Consider the following 17,492-nt stretch of genomic DNA (forward strand, 5'->3'; position numbering starts at 1 on the left):
TGTCTGCTCTTTGAAGTGGCAGCGATTGAACCATGCAACCCCAAAAACCGGCCTGACCTCGGTAGGGCCATGCCGAGACGTCTTTCGACCTGTTTCATCTCTCCCCTGTTGCAGTAAAATCAGAAATAAGTGGAATGCTTTGCCGGAATAAGAAACATGTCGTGAATGGCTAATAAGACAAATGAGCGGGTGCAGGTATTGAGAATGATCCCACCGAATGTAAGGAAGGTTTAAGGTGATTCTCTGTGGAGCCCAAGGTGGCAAGTTTTTGTTCGAAGCAGTAGTTGTTTTGACGTGGGAGAGTGTATAAGCTAATTCCCGGCAGGTTGTGTGACATACGCAGCACTCACGTGAAGGTTGGAGGCGATTCCGGAAAGCATTTTGCCTGTAGTTGGTGACAGCTTAACTCTGCACCGTCGTTTCCAACATCAAACGATGCTGCGCCCACAGGTGTGATGCGGTCGCTTTGGGGACCTCTGCAATTCAGAAGGTAGTTCTGTAATGATAGCCTTGTTGTGGCTGTAAATAATCAGTACAAGGGAGTGAACTACATCGATATCAATTTTTTCAATGTATAAAAACTGTTTTATTAAGAAGTGATATGGGACACTAAAAAAACTGTGGTTGATTCCTCTGTCATAGGAGTCGGTAAAACACGAAAGTGGAATGTGCAGCGAAATCTGCAGCTGAGCATGATTTGCGGGTCCGCGGCTGTCTTGTAAGTGTGCTTGGCGAGCGACGTCCGGCTGGCGAGTCGCTCCGGCAAAGTTGTACTGGCGTCATATCCGGACGGATATGATGTCAGGGAAATCTTGGTGTATCCGGGCATCCGGAAATGACGTCTGTGAAATGTTTGTGCATCCGGACATAAAAAAACATCCGTGTTAAAATATAAAACCCGAAAACGAACAACCCGAGGTATAACAAACTGATGATGATGATGATGATTGGTTATTGCTTTTGGTTCCCCCTTTGTAGCGGTGTGTTGACGTTTCATCTAACCAAAAAAGGACTCGTTTGTACTAAAGGTTGCTTCCCCGCAAGAAGGCCTTATGTGCACGGATGCACCCCTTACAGGCCGCTTGCGTCAATGTACTGGCGTCACTTTCGTGACGGATATGACGTAAGTGAAATCTTCGTGAATCCCGGATAAAAGACTTTCGTTTTAAAAAGAATCTTATTCAAAGGGCAAAGTTGCAGAAAAAATGAAATTTGAACCTGCTAAAAAAGATTTAGCTTTTGGAAGTAAAGTTGGGGCCATTATAAACCACAAGAAGTTAATTTGCTTGCAACAACTTCGACGACACATGAAAAAAATGTTAGAGCATTTTGCAAAGCACTTGTCAATTCCTTCGGGTGGAACAAATGTGAAACCTTTGTGCGCTGTGCTTTTAAGCAACAGTGCTACTAAGATCCTGCAAAACGCACCCTTATATCAAAAATCCGAGTTTAAACAAGACTATCTGGACTAATTTCATTCATCTCCGTCAGGGCATCTCGAACTAGGGTAGTGGCATCTGCACAGAAACAAATGAATGGGTACTCGGCAGGCAAAAGAGATGCAGAACCGTTTGTAACTATCTCGACACAAGGGCCCAGGGTTTTTCACGAACTATAATGTATGACGTCGCTACGGCAAAATATTTGCTCAAACGTGAGATACAAACTTTGCCCATCTCAATTCTGCCCGATACATCTTTGTATTAGGCTTGTGGATAAAGCCAAACGCGCAGCAAATGCTTCAACACACCGTCATCGGTTTATCCCCCTGTGATCAGCCAGTCCTTTTAAGACAGGGACAAAATGCGCCACTAAAAAATCACCCCAATTTCACGTGTTTTTTAACATGGCGCGCAGAACCAAATAACTAAGATCGTGTGTGCTGTTTCTTACTCATGCATGCTTCATATGTTGAACTTGTGCTTTAGCTCGGCCAACAGCGCCAGACTCGTAAAAAGTCCTTTCGTTGGCTCTCCCGGTTAGAAATGTATGGGGCCAAGCCAATACGCGAGACAAAAACTAAAAATGCAGGTTTCGATGAAGCTATGCGGTACGCTTTATCGAGTATAAGCTCAGTTAAGAGAACGGGGGCATTGGATGGGAAGAGTAAAAGGGAGGAGAATTGTTTGCACTACGCTACCCCCGCCCCCACCCCAAAAATATGGCTGTGAATCTGCTCCTTCCATTGCAAATGTCGCCAAAAGACGATAGTCGACTGGCGGCCCTGCTAAGTAAAGGCTTCCCTTCTTTTTCCGGCTCACCTCTCATGCTGCTCCTCTCCCGTCTCTTTTCTCCCAAGAAAACACGCTAGAGGTTTGCTCAACCCAATCTAAATTTACCGCGTTCTACTGCTCCAAGTCGGGGGTCTCGATGCCAGCGCTGCCATACGGTGGAGACGCGCGTGAATTGCGGCACCCTACTACAGCTGTTATAGAAAAACAATGCCTTACTGCACGACCGCTCCAAGCGGAACCTTACGTTGTTATTGCCGTTTGATTTCTTAAATGCGGCCAGGAGGTAGCGCTGGCAAACAGCAGGTGACGGTTTCTGACGTTGATGTAGTACTTTATTTGCTATCGCAAAAACCATGCATCCTTAAGTTTTTTAAAAGAGGAGCACTGCAAATATCACTTATGCATTAATTTTCTGCCTTATATTTGCGTAATGTCTTGTTCTTGTTCAAGAATATTGACAAGTATAAACGTTGATGACAAGTATAAACGTTGATGATGAAGTATAAACGTTGACCGCCGTTGATGCACCTGTGATTCGCAATTTCTGTTATGGCTTTGTTAAATTGGCGAACAGGGGACATTTTAAATGCATATTCGCACTATTACGTCTGTACGCCCTTTTGTCCGTGTGTTCACAGTGCACAGAGGACCGTTAATTACGTCGTAACGTTTCCTTTACAGGTGAGGTCGTGAATTTGCAGTTTGCTTGCTTACTTCAGCCGAATTGCCAACAGTGAAGCGAATCCCGTCATTGCGATGTGAAAAAAAAACACACTTGGCGAATATATTCTCGGAAGACCTTAGTTTTTCCAGCAAAGGGCTTTTTAAACGCATTTAGTGTGAGCGGGTTGAGCGTGGACGCGGCCGTCAGCAAATGCACAAACACTTATTTCATCAGGCTGTGGCTGAATGGTCGCTAACTCCCTTCTGCAATGCATTATTGCCTATACTTGCGAGCGCTTGTTGCGCATCTCAGACTCGGTGGTGACAATTCTTTTACTTCTCAATGAAATCACTTTAAAAAGGACCAATTTTAGCAGCGGAGATTGGAGAAACCTAGCCTTAAAAAAACTGAACCCAAATGCCTCTTGCGGCATTTTTTTCAGTTCAGGACACCGCTCAAACGGGGTCCTGAAATGAGGAAATTGACCACTTGGCTGCTTTCAACAATTAAAATTGATTTTCTCTCTCTCTGGCGGGGTGGCCACGCTTATACAATATTTGAAACGGCGTGTCTCGCTTCTCGAGAAATTTTGCTCGTGGCCGGCTTCGTGGGGTCTTGGTATCCGGTGTATGCGGGCGCAACGGATACTCGACCATCGAAACCATTACTAGTTCCATCAGTGTAATAACACACCAAGTCAGTCTCTTCGGCCTGAGATATGTTCTCAGGGTCGAGCATGGCTTGGAGACGTGAAAGCAACCGTTGTCAGCGTGAGGGCGCCTAGCGCCAAATGTTCGGCCCTAGACCACGTCGGTACATCGCTCCTAGTTTTGTGACGGGAGGACAACACCTTGAAGCAACGAAGTGGATATGGGAGAGAGGAATGCCAGCTCCATTTACTGATTTCTCAGCTAATAACGCGTCGATGTTGGTCAAACAAAAGCCGACAGATCTTTGAAACATACGATGTTTCTGATAAAACAGAATTTCTTTGAGCCTGGAGTGTCACTTTACGTGCCCCACTGTTCTAAAAATATTCGCTTTTCTTGTGTTTATTCTCTCAATAAAATATAGACCGGAGAGCAATTAGTACATTAGTATAAAACACACGCGCTATTTGGCTATGTTTGAACCATGTTTGCGCCAGCAGCAGCCAATGGGCTGCTACTTTTCTACAAGGGGTAGAACAAAACCTGCTGCTGTTGGTATTGTTCCTTTTTTGTCTTGAAACCTACCCACTTGGGGTACCCGCTAGTTATAGGCGCCTTTGAAGGGGTAATGTGTCCGCTTAACAAAAATCATAAAGCTATAAATTGTTGCAAACGTAAAATGTGCAGAATAGTGTGTGCCGCGGAACACCTGAACGTGACGCCACATCAGTTCATTTTTCTATTGCCTCGGCTTCTTAGCGACAAGGAGGCTGCATTTATAGCAGCCAATTATTCGTATGAGGCTAACCCTTCTTGTGCCCCTGAATGTGCCTGTTCCTCCAACCAACCAGGATGATTGTAAATAGAGAATTATCACTACATCCATGCCTATACATATGGCACAGGTGGATTAAAGTGGACATGCCGAAAAAATACAAGCTCGGTTCATTAGTAAGACCGCTTTGTACTGGTAACAAAGATACTAATGTATCCGAACGTCCAAAAAATAGTTTAAGAAGCCTGAGGCAGTGGCGACTCCCAGGCCATTATTCGGCAAGTTTCTTATAACGTCAAAGAGTCCGCCGACCTGAACCATCGCTAATCAAGTCACTTCAATGCTTCCCGGCAGTTAACACAGCAATATGCGTTTAGTGTTGTCACATACGGCGTTACCCCTGCCCAGAACACGTCAATTTGGCGGGAAGTTTGGAAGCTTATAAATACTTCTTCCGTTTTTCGTTGATAAATTAGCTTTTCTGTTGGGATCAAGCTGTGTGAGGTGTTGAACCTTAGTGTTTGGAAGCGAATAAAATTGTACTTTGTTGATCGATTGATTGATTGATTGTAGGGTTTAACGCGCCTGCGCAACGCAGGCGATGAGGTGCGCCGTAATGGAGGGCTCCGGATTACTTTTGACCACTTGGGTATCTTTAACGTGCGCCGAAATCTCGCACACACGGGCGTTCTTGCTTTTCGCCTCCATCAAAAAAGCGGCCGCCGCCGCCGGGAATCGAACCCGCGACCTCGTGCTCAAAATTGTACTTTGTCTTCATGGTCCTTTTAAAAAAGCTAAGGAAATCGTTTTATTAGTTAGGTCGTTTTTCACCACAGTGCTATTTATTCAGTTGATCATCAAATGATGTTTGTATAAAGTAAGTTAAGTAGTCCGATGGGCTTATACTGGAGCTCAATAAGCACTTTGATAACGTAAAATGAGAGGTTGTCGCTAGGTATTGGCTCAGCTAGGCATATTCCTATGGTTGTCAGGGTAAACCCAAGTCGTTACAACTCGCCGGTTCGTATATAGTGATATTTATTAGAGCAGCCATATAAATTTAATTAAAAATGTGCTAAAAAAATGAGAACGAGCTGAAAACACGACAGCCTTGCTGTTGACAACGTGTGTTTTTATTCATCAATCACGTAATTAACACCACCTCACTTTTAAATGTTACCACCTTTTCCAAAATTTTTAAATTTTAAACCACTAATTTTTTACATCACATTCACCATAAAAAATATAGTCTGATAGGATATTCAAGAGGCAAAAATTGTCATAAAATTGTATTAATGTTTGTTACTGACAAACAAATTGTCGAAACTTGGCTGTTGCAGGAACATTTAACTACTGAGTGGAATACAGGAATTCTAAAATTTTTGGCAGAGAGTTAGCCAATTAACCAGACGTGCAAAAAACTAGGATGTTTCGTATGCGATAGTGGCGAATTAGATTATCGTAAAAATAACAAATAAAACAAAGAAATCTTCCAATTTCGTCTTGAATGCTAAAAATAAATTATCAGTACATCAAAAATAACCATCAGTTTCACTAATTCTATTTCTGAGCTAAGGCCTTTAATAAATATATATTACCCTCCATAAGTACCCTCCATCCGAGTGACGACCCGCAGCCTACTAGTGGTGACGAGGACTGACTGCGAGCTGGTGTGCTCATCGGTGCTTATTTTCTTGCCGAGCACAATGTTGGCCACCGAGCCTGGCATGATCACCAAGCCTAGTCGCCAGCAAAAATATGTTCCATCGAGCCGTATCGGTTACATGCAACCGATAGCCTCAGTAACGGTTAACGCAATGTTGCATAATGCGGGGTGGCACAACAGACGCAATGTTGCATCTTCCTCGGTAGCTCTCCCCAGATCCTCCTAGTCTGGTAGTCCTTCCGAGTGACTGATTGGTGAACACTCTTTTTTCGACTTCAAAATTGCTCCACTGACAGCCTGTAGAACATGACCACTGCCATTTAGTGGCATTATTGAAGCCGAAAAACGATAACATTCATTGTACCATGAACGTGGTCGTATGAACGTGGTAGCATGAACGTGGTCGGAAAAAAAAAGGACGGAAGCTCACACTAACTCGTAAGTTTTGAAGTTAGTGAAGCTGGGCACAGCAGTAGCGTGTTGCCTCTTTTTTGCCTCACGGCGTTGTTTAAGCGTCGCTGCTGTACGAGCGACCACAGTTGAATTCTCGCCCCACTGTTTGCTCACTCCTCTCCGCGCACGTGGCCTTTCTTCGTCGCGAGCACTCATCGCTGCGACGGAGGCGTCCTCGCCTTCCTCTGCCAGGTGGCGGCACTGGTCCCCGGCGTTTCTCCGTATCTCCTCGCCTACCTCTCCCCGCAAATTGGGCCCTGCTTGAATCCGTGTACTTGCTGAAGGGGGTGTGGTTTGCCCTGTAGCTCTCATGGTCAAAACTGGTCACCCCGCGAAGACTGCCCGCGGTAGCGTGCTGTAGTTATCGCTACTAAAAAAAGAAAAGAGTGGCCACCATGGTATAGAAGGCCAAAATACGAGGTATATGCAATATGCGCATACGTACCATGGAGGACAGTGAAACTTGTTGCTCTGACGAGTATTTGTAAGCTGAGCTATGGCCGCCTGCAACACGCACTCAGTGGACTACCTAGTGATAAAGCAAGGTTTTAGTATGCCAGAGAGTTTCAAGAACTGCGATGATTACAGCGGCACTAGAAAGGATTTCTGCAACGAGACCTATTGCTGCAAGTACTGCAGGAAAAACTTGGGGCAGGAAGTTCCCATTCATACAGTGGGGCGTGATATAAGTTGCTATAATAAATAATCTTTATGACAGACAAAGAAAGACAGACAGGCAGACAGACAGACAGAGAGACAGACAGACAAACAGACAGACAGAGAAACAGACCGACAGGCCAACATTTTCACGTTCGCGTAGTATCCTCTTTGAAATTAGCTGGAAAGTGAAGCTGCAGCCACTGTTCTGCATGCTGGGAACATTGCGCACCCGTACCCCTCACCGGCGCCGCTAGGCTCCAGCCAGAAAAATAACAGATAAACACAAAGACAAAAACCGGCTATCACGCCAGAAGCCCAACAGGGAGCTCCCGCTGCGATAAAGGGACAGGACAGGGGCGCTACACGTCGTTATGTTTATTTTCGTTAAGATTCCAGGCAAAACACACACGTGTCCGACATTAACTACTCATTTTTTATGCGTGTGGGTGTTGTGCCAGAGCGCCCTATACAAATTTGGTGCACCTGGTGGTGTGCCGACGGCGGGGTTGATTCGCGTCTCGGTGAAGCCGCCTGTGTCAGACCTTCCGCAACTTGGCGGGAAAGGCACCGCCGAGTCGGCCCTACCTTTCCCATCGTGACGGTTGGACGAAATGATGCCTGGGACGAGCGGCCCCGGCAGACACGCAGCGAGTAGCACCTGGAGATGTCGCCGCTGAGTCGACCCCTTTCCCTGTCGTATCGAACCGGCTGACGCAATGGCTTCGCCCACCTTGGCCGGATTAAAACTTCGGGCAGTTATAGTCCTGACTGGAGGGGTTCGAACTGTACGTGTCTGCGACAGAACCCCGGAAGAATAAATCCAGCCCGGAAGCAGTGGTGGTGCGGCGGCATCTCAGCGGCGGCACTGAGTTTGAAAAGGGCGGTCGCCTTTGTCCGAGCCATGTAACGCTCTTGCTAGCTTCGTTATATCACGTTAGTCAACGCAGTAACTTGGGGGTTGTGGTGTTGTCGGGAAAAGTTTCCGCAGCTCCTCCGTCACCACTACACAGATGGTCTTACGCAGTGTGTCCGAGCCATGTAACGCTCTTGATACCTTCGTGTATATTGTATGTAAATGCAGCGTGAGATTACCGTCGGCTTCACTACTTCGTCGCTCTGCCCTGCACCGCGTCAATAGCGGAGTCAGCAGGGCAAAGTCGCAACAGTGGTGACTGAGCTTGGATGGCCCAGTCACCACCCACGCGGCACAGAAAGTGTGTCCCAAAACCGGCCTCTCGATGGCTGCTTTCTAGCATGTCCATCCAGCATCCAGCTTCTGGCAGCCACTGATCATGCGTTTAACAGCCAACATCAGGCAACCAGCACTTCGGAATTTCTCTGGCCGCCCGTGTGCAGACACACAACGGCAGGTACCTGGCTGCCAGATTTTCAGTTCCCTTTCGGCTGCCGATGTTCAGAAAAAGAACGGCCAAAGTACGGCCTTAGGACATCCGTTTTTCCTTTGGAAGCGGTGTTCAGCCGAAACACGGCAAGTGACCGGCCACCGAATAATCGTATCCTTGTGGAAGGTGGTGTTCGAAAGGAGACCGGCCGGAGCACGGCTGCAAGGGAATTGGCTCTTTCAACGGTGAACCACCCGTGGGGTGGCAGAATATTCGCTTTCTTCGCGCAGCCGATGTTATAAAGGAGACAGGCCGACGTACGGCCCCAGAATGTACGTTTTTCATTTGGTTAGCGGTTCTTGGGCGAATTACGGCAAGCGAACGGCCGCAGAATATTTGGCAACCGGTGGTCAAGAGGAGACCAGCCTACGTAAGGTCTCAGGTTATACGTCATTCTTTCGGTAAACGACGTACAGCCGAATAATGGCATTCGTCTGGGCTCCGGAGCTCATGCACTATTGGGTAGAAGGGGACTGCGTGGTGTAGGACCGGTTTTACCCTGGGTGAAGAAAAAGCCGTAAGGGAGCCGAACGACGTTGACGCGTAATCCGCTCGGTGTTTCTACGTTATAAATGAACGAACGTCGGTTGTGAAACAGTAATGAGTGGTTATAAGTGAGCGGGCAAGGTGCAAAGACTCACTGGACATTACCAAGTAAGCTTTTAGGCCATCGGAATGCCATTGATTGCAACAAGAAGACTGTGCCACACGGACGGGTAAGCTAAGCCTCGCCATTCATAGCAGCTACCCCGCCTCGCCTGCCGGCTTCGTCGACGCATCAGCTCGAGAATATTCGCCCCCTCAAGAAATGGAGAGTATTGGAGACATCGACCCGGCAGAGATGTCCGACCCGATATGGCGGTGGTTCACTTAAAATAACTGGCCTAAAGAGAGTCAAGCAAGCGGCCACCACGCAGGAGCTCAACCGGAGCCATCTCAGCGGAGCCACCAAAGAAAGGAAAGGGCGTGCAAAAGCGCTCGTTTTCGGCTATTCTTCTGACAATATTACTCCGAAGAACAATTTTGGGCTATTTTGTAGGTGATAAACATAGAAGAGCCCAAGCTCGTGCATTTGTAGGCTCACCTGCGTGCTCTGCACTATGTTACTTCATCGGATTTTATGACTGCCTATTTAAAAACAAGTGCCATTTTAAATTTGCGATAACAACAGAGCTTTGTCAACGACGTAGCTTGGATGTTAATTTAGTTGCGGTTGGAAGATGAGCTTAGCTACCCTTGGGATATGACTCATTTGGTTGAATATAATCGCCAGCTTCGTAGCAAACACGGATTTCGTCAGGTGTTTATTGTACAACGCAGATTGTTGAGTTCACGCACGGTTTGGCTCTAGCAAGAGATACGCTTAAAGTAGTTGACTGTATTTTCTTGGCCTCGAAAAAAGTATTTGACGGTATTCCATAGGGGCTTCTTGTTAGTATATTGCGGTATATAAACATTATGAGTTGGGTATTTCTTGGATAGCCCAGTATCTCTCACTAAGACAGCAGTCGGTCGCTCTCACTGCATGTTCGTCCGGATATGTTCCCGTGACCTCAGGAATTCCCAGAGGCTGAGTTGCGGACACTCTTTTGTTTGTGTTATACATAAAAGATATTACTATTGGCCTCAAGTGTTGTTCAAAATGGTCGCGAACTACCTGTGTAGTTTAAGAACTGTAGCGAATGAACGTGATTCCGAAAACGTGCAGCATGTTTCGATTTTATTAACATCCGGGTGGGCTGATTCAGAAAAGTCGTTGAATGTGAACGTTTGTTTCACAAGAAAAACTTCCTTCCAATTGAATACGTATACCGTAAATTACGCTGCTTTAAGAACGGCCGTGAATATAAAAATAATGGGAGTTTATTTAGCGAGATGTTAGCGGTTAAAAAGGCACATTATCTACATGACACTTACGGCTGCACGCGCTTTTGGGTTTCTGATACAAAATTTAAGCGAACGTCCATTCTAATTAAAAGAACAACCGTATTTCACTCGTGCGCTCAACGTTGGAGTACGCATGTGTTTGTTGTGATCCCTACACCGAAGAGCTGGTTGATACGCTCGAAATCATACGAAATAGGGCAGTGCGATTCGTATTAGGTAATCCGAACTGTCAACTTAGCATGGCAGAAAAGTAAAAGTAAACCTAAATATTAAGACGTGAAAGATCCCAGACGAAACCTCAGATTGAATTTTTTTGTAATATCTATCATTATAAAACTGGAATCGAAGCGGAGAAGTACATCCAAGCGCAATTCTACATATCCCAAAGTAGTAGCGCAATGGGATCCCTTGCGAGATTCATTTTATCTTAGATCAATACGACAGTGTAATTACCTTCCTTGTATGATTTTATTCACTGTCTATAAAGACGATTTTCACCGCGGTTTGTAAAACTACTTTGTTATTTGTTCTCAAATTTGATGCTTAGTGTTAAGTATCTCCCTGCTGTAATGTAAGCAAAGGCGAAGCCGGTATCAGATAAATAAATAAATAAATAAATAAATAAATAAATAAATAAATAAATAAATAAATAAATAAATAAATAAATAATAATAAATTAATTAATAAACAAACAAAAATAAATAGTAATTACAATTATTATAAATAATTAATAAATACAGTAATCGCTCGTTATAACGAACTCGCTTTACTCAAAATATAACTTTATTCGAAATTTATTCTGGTCCCAACCGAAACTCATGCATTTTAGGCCGCATTACTCGAAGTACACGAAGAGATTGACACGCTTAGAGCGAAGTTGTGAGCGGAGGCATGGCCTAGTGGCGGCGATGCAGCGGCGAGTAATGCTTCAAAAATGGCGGACCAACGCACGCTGGTCTTTCCCCGGCGGTTTCTTCGATCTGATCACGTTCGATTAGCGCCATCTGACTTTACACAAACGGTCCGAATCCGTGGTAGGGTCATTGGTCAATGACCTGGGCGCGACGCTGCGCGAACACCCACACTCGAACTGTAGAATTAGCAGTGTCGTCGACAACGGGGTGCTGGAAAATTTTTTTTGAAAATTTCCCTGCTGCACACCCCAGAAAAAAATTTCCCAGACATCATGCAAAGCCACTAGTGAAATCCGCTTCGTTTTCATTATTGCGCTTTGTTCCCAAAAAGAAAAGCTAATCGTAATTTTTAGCGCAACAAAGGCAAACTTTGACTCGAGCGACGGAATTTTAAGGCGCTTTCCAAAGCGTAACTCGCGCAGTGTTCGGTCACGTCCGCACGCCCACATGTAAATTGGCCATATCCAATGCCACTTTTATGATCGCGACCACAGCCTCATGGAATGGTGGGTCAATTTGGAGCACAGCATGCTCGCGCCCGGCAAGAACTTCAACCAGCCAAAGCTAGGTGCCTTTTTTGCACCTGAATAAAGCTTTTCTTCACTGAATACACTTTGTTTTGATTCCGTGCAGTTGTGGGGAAACTAAAGCTCAACTAATTAAACTTTTTTAGAGTGCTCGCTTATATCAAAATACCGTTTATAACGAATTTTTTGGGGCATCCCGCAGACTTCATTAAAACGAGGGTTACTTTAAATAAATAAGTAAATAAATAAATAAATAAATAAATAAATAAATAAATAAATAAACCGGCGGAGATGCAAATTCGCCTTTGATGGCTTGAAAGCCTTACGCAATCAAACTCGACCAATAAAATATTTATTGTTTTATTCATTGCAGTATGCAAGGTTTGCTGTATGCATACTACCATTGCTATGTTATCGCCTCCTGAAACGTTGCGTATATTCGAAATTATGGGAATGCGGAGCACATTCCTAGCATGACACAAAGCCGCAACAAAACAAGAAATATTTTTGCGAAGCACATGATAAGGAAATAATGCATGCCTAATAAAAAATTTGACACCTGTTTTAAGTCCGTATGATTACTAGTACCGCGAAATCATTGTCCTTATGAGTTCCGTATATACGGAGTATAAGGAAATCATACGGAGCGTGATTTTGCTTATTATTGAAGATAACGAAAAGATAGCGATAAAAAAAGATAATGAAGATTGGCACGAAAACTGTGCCAAACATTCACATTCTGCGAGCACATACAATTCCTGTGTTTGTGGAAATAGTACGTGCATTCATTACGCTTGAGGGAACAACACTCCGTGTGAACTCCGTATTCTCATAATTCTCTATATACGGAACTTTTCAGTAGGGATGCATGGTTTGAAACAAATTATGAAACTCTCGTCTTACGCCTTTCCTTCGTTGACACAGAAGGATAAAACTGCAGCCACCAGAAGCAGGGCGTCATTCGCAACGCGTCTAAAATTTTTTTAACGTAGTCCGACACTAGAGGAAACTTAAAAACTTGTACTGTTAAGTGGTGTGCACGTAACTCGTGACAACAACCTCCAAAATAGAATGAAAATAAATGTGCTTGTTCGACCTCTCATAGGATTAACCCAGGGAAAGATCCTCAAAAAAGTTGATCGAGTAGAAAACTTTTTTGCAAGACGAATGACCAAAAAAGAGACATAAATTTTGTGTAAAAGAATTTATATTGAATGCTCCTGAGTATTTGTGGAGTACCAAAACGCTTCGTAAAGACATTCGCACCGGTTTTATATACAACTAAACTGGTCAAGCAACTGTTGTAAAAATAGTGGATTTAGTCAGAGCACAGAAGTGTTCACGAAGGTTGTCCTAAAATCAATTAGCTAAAAGCGACACTTTTATGTTTGTGAAATTCCACCCACTAAATTACGCACCTTCGCCTCCCCCTTCCCCGTTTATTACAGATAAGCCGCCCCACAGAAGATATCAGGTCCTGGACGATACAACTATTCCAGCTCTGCAGAGAATTGAACATTTTCTGCAGCGGACAGTAAAACAGGTACAGCAATTAAACGAACGAGCATTTGTGAGAACTGTTTAATGAATGAATTTTGGCTGTCAACTGGCGCTGGTAATTCAGCACGGCTGCGCTGAATCCTGAACGGCTGGCAGTGGCGTGGGGGCTGACTTTGATGTGGGCGCAGTGGACCCAAAATGGTGGTTTGTATTGCTGCGCCGCGCGACTGAGTCACCTGCTTGCGCTGCATACAGTGGTCGTCAACCGGACTGAGTAGAGGTAACATACTGTGGCTGAACTTCAATGCCCGTAGCATCGCCGAACTTCCGGCAGCTTTAGTGCGGCTGGAGTCCGACGACCGCATCTCGGCTGCCCTACGATGGCCGTACTTCGGCCGCACAAGGGTGGCTTTGGAATGGCCGTAGCCCTGCGGCTGGAATCTGGCCCTATGAACATAAGCCATTCGACTGGCCGACGGACACTGGCCGTTGGATAGGGATGGGAGTGCGGCCGTATACGTCTAACAGGCCCACATTTGGACACGGGCCAAACACGTCTCCGGGAAAAAGGCCCGACAAAAAATCACCCGTCAAAGTACACCGGTTTGAGTTAGGCCGTACAGTCCTGTGCTGCCTGGGAACTGTGTGTGCGCGCGTGTGTGTGTGTGGGGGGGGGGGGGGCGTTGAGCGGATATCAGTGCCACAGTGCCCTCAGTTGCTCCTGGTGGTTGACAGCCGTTACAGAACTGTCCAACTGCTCTGCCGTGCTTTGTGCACTCGAAAACAAAGTTGGCAGGCGCGTTTTTAGAAGGCGTGATAGCTTCCACTGACGTCACTGTATTGCCGTGTTGTTGGGTTGGTTCCACTGGAGCTCTTGTCTAGAGCAGTGCTTATAAAGCTGGCAGGATCGATCAAAAAAATACACCACCTTCCCGTGGGGAAAAATGAGGAGGATGCGAAGCGTCATAGCGGTTCTGTGTAGGTTCTATTGTGTTGCCGTTATGTTGTTTGATTTATCGGAGCGCTAAATGGGAACGTAGTGTGAACCCCCATGTAGAGACAGAGGAATGTAGAGAAATGTAGAGACAGCGAAGAGACCGACACAGGCGTCACCTGATCGATCACCTCTTGGTTCTCGTCTTTCGTTTTTACGTGCTCACGCTCCTACCCCGCTGCCCGCCCTCTTCGTCCTCTTCTCTGGTTGAGCTGCAAGGCGTGTGGCGCTTCCCGCCACAGCTTTCTAACGGCAAATCAAACATCCTCCTCTAAAGTTTTCAGTTCGTCGTTTCCGTTGACGTTCAGCTTCACGTGCCTTCGTTGTATCAGTAGCTTCTTGACGTAGCTTGAATGAGTCAAGGACATAATGCGCCTTCGTAGCATTTGCTCCTGTCTCGGTTTTGTAGCGCAGTGGGAAGGTCGCCACGTACCTCCCATTGCGGCAACATAGTCGTGGGATCGAAACCGGGCGCCGCTATTTCGTTTTTATAGTGTAAGGGAAGAGGTGCAGACGGATGGACGATGGACGACAGACGAAGGAGCCGATAGCAACAGATGCTTCGCATCTCAAAGTGCAGCGGCGTCGTTGTGGGCAAGCAACATGTTTTACGAGACGTTCGAAGAGGCGCGTCTAAGCGAAAAACGCAACGTCTGGCGTTGGCGTTAATCATATAAAAACGGCCTATTCACGAGCACTTCCACAGTGCGAGCTTAAACTCAGTATTAGTTGCTAGCGAGGGGTGGTCGCTCTGCGGTAGGGGAAGAACAACCTCAGAAATTAACTGTCGTCGTCAGCTTCCTCATTACACGGTGGCATAAACCAGAAGCGGCCCATCGGGTAGCCATTGTAAAACAAAGGCATACGAAAGCGAAACGCTTCTTTAGCGGCAAGATGCCAGAGCTGGTCAGCAAAATATGCGAGGCGAAATAAGGCATCGCACGCACCAACTGGGCATTATGATGCCCGATGAACAACTTCAAACGTGCTGAGGTGTACTCAGGATATTGTATTTTTGTTGCAGGGGCAAATTCATCGCCGCACTTGCGCGGTGGGGCTGTATGCTCACTTGAAAATGGACTGCACGAGACCATAGTCCAACCGAACCTGAGCAAAAATTTTCAAAACAGGTGCTAATAAAACCATATGAGCGCACGTACATCAGCCAAAGTATCGCTTGAACGCACACAAGGGCAGGGTGCGGACAATTTCGGTGACACGAACCATTCATTCGATTTGACACGAATCACGTAAATTAACTGCGACTGTTGAAATGAGCCGTTCGTCTCACGAAACGACAACGCAGCGTGACATGCGTCTACGGAAGCTGCTCAAGACCGGAAAAGAACGACTTCAATGCGCGTACTGCAAGCATTGTTAGCAGCCCCCACTGCCACTCCCCTAAACCAACTTGAACGGCGTAAGGGGGAACGAAGCAGCTACGGGTTCTGAGGCCTCGTGTTTGTAAACAAAGATAACTGCGCCAGTCAACATGCGCCTTAGAAACAAAGAAACTGCGGCCCCGCTTCCCGCCTGGACCTCACCCCTTTGTGTTACCCTTTTTACCACGACCCCTTAGCGAGCGACCGCCCAAAAACACTTGCAGTGCCAAACAGGGACAGCGAAATGAGGGAGGCGCCATTGTCGTTGTCTGATTTTACCAAACTTGACAGTTAAACTGCACAGTGGCACCTCTAAATATTTGCGACTCGTACACGCGCGTCCGGACTGGAGTTTGTGATAGAACGTGTTTGCCCTACTGTACTCACGAGTGCATATACTCACGAGGGCATCCACTCGCAAATACAGTGTTCATGAGTATTGTACACATGAGGGCAATGTACCCTTGAGTTCTCCATTTTCACAAGTACTCACGTGAGTACGATGTACTCATGAGTACTGCACTCATGAGTACTAAGTATGTACTCATCAGTACTATGTACTCATGAGTACTGCCTCCCGATTACTCATGCTCATGAGTATGTACTTATGAGTACTATAGTCACGAGTAGTAGACTTACCCCTGTACTCACTCATCATCATACTCCCTTTTTTAATCTGGGTGGGAGAGAAGAGAGAGAGAAAGCGCTTTTTTAGAAGAGAACGCCGAGATGTCTGCCAGAATTGCGACACCGACATGATACACGGCGGGAGAAGGGTGAGGGGAAAGAAAAGGGCGCATTGATTACTGGTCAGAAGAAAGAAAAGATATAAAATAAGCCATAAAAATGAAAAAAAAAAAACGTCGTTCAGTTTGTGAGTAGTGGGATTTAAATGTCTGTCATCTAAACTCTAAATCACTGAAATCACGCCAATCTCGTCCAGATAGTCGAATAACGCCCCCAGTACGTTGCGTTGAATGGTGATGATGGCCATGGACCAAGAAGTACTTTCAAAGTCATTGATCCTGGGCTAAGGCTCTCTAGTTGCTACATAAGACTGCGCCTTGCGTGTATGTATGCGGAGCATTCCAGAAACAAACGCTTTACGGTTTTGTGGTGACCCGCTGTTGTCGCAGTAAGTGTTTGTGGTGACACCAAGTCGAAAAAGGTATGACTTCGTCAGCGCTGCGGTGAGGCGAAGTAGGTGGTATAACGTCTCTAATCGGCGCGGAAGTACCTCTGGCAGCCTCATCCTAAGCTCTGGGTCCCTGTGGCATAGGAAGGCGTATGATGATCTGGAAAAGACCAGAGGCGGTTCCGTTCCATTGAAACGAGCGCCTTGGCTGTAGCTGTGGCATCACGCTTAGGGAAAAAAATCTTCCTCAAATTGCGCATTTCCAGGCCCCTGCGAGCAGCTTCATCCGCCATCTCATTTCCTAGACCACCACAGTGACCGGGAATCCACTGAAACACTATACGGTGTCCAGCGTCGTTGGCAAGGTGGCGGAGGTATATGATGTCACGAGAGGGATGTTCATGAATGGTGAAACAGTCGATGCGTTGCACGCTTTGGAGAGCCGCCTTCGAGTCTTAAAAAAGTGCATTGCTTCGGCTGCTGCCGTAAAATGTAGCGTATAGCTTCCTTGATAGCGTAACGATCGGCGGTCATTACTTGGAGATATCATTGAATGAACGCAGAGTTGCTGGGAGAGAATGCTGTTAAGACGAGTTTAGAGAAATAGGGATGGAAACCAGGGTACTATGCAGTGATACGTGCCGCACA

The sequence above is a fragment of the Haemaphysalis longicornis genome, unplaced genomic scaffold (assembly GCF_048455015.1).
Source record: "Haemaphysalis longicornis isolate Haplotype H1 unplaced genomic scaffold, Haemaphysalis longicornis Haplotype H1 scaffold_8, whole genome shotgun sequence".
Classification (NCBI taxonomy): Eukaryota; Metazoa; Arthropoda; class Arachnida; order Ixodida; family Ixodidae; genus Haemaphysalis; species Haemaphysalis longicornis.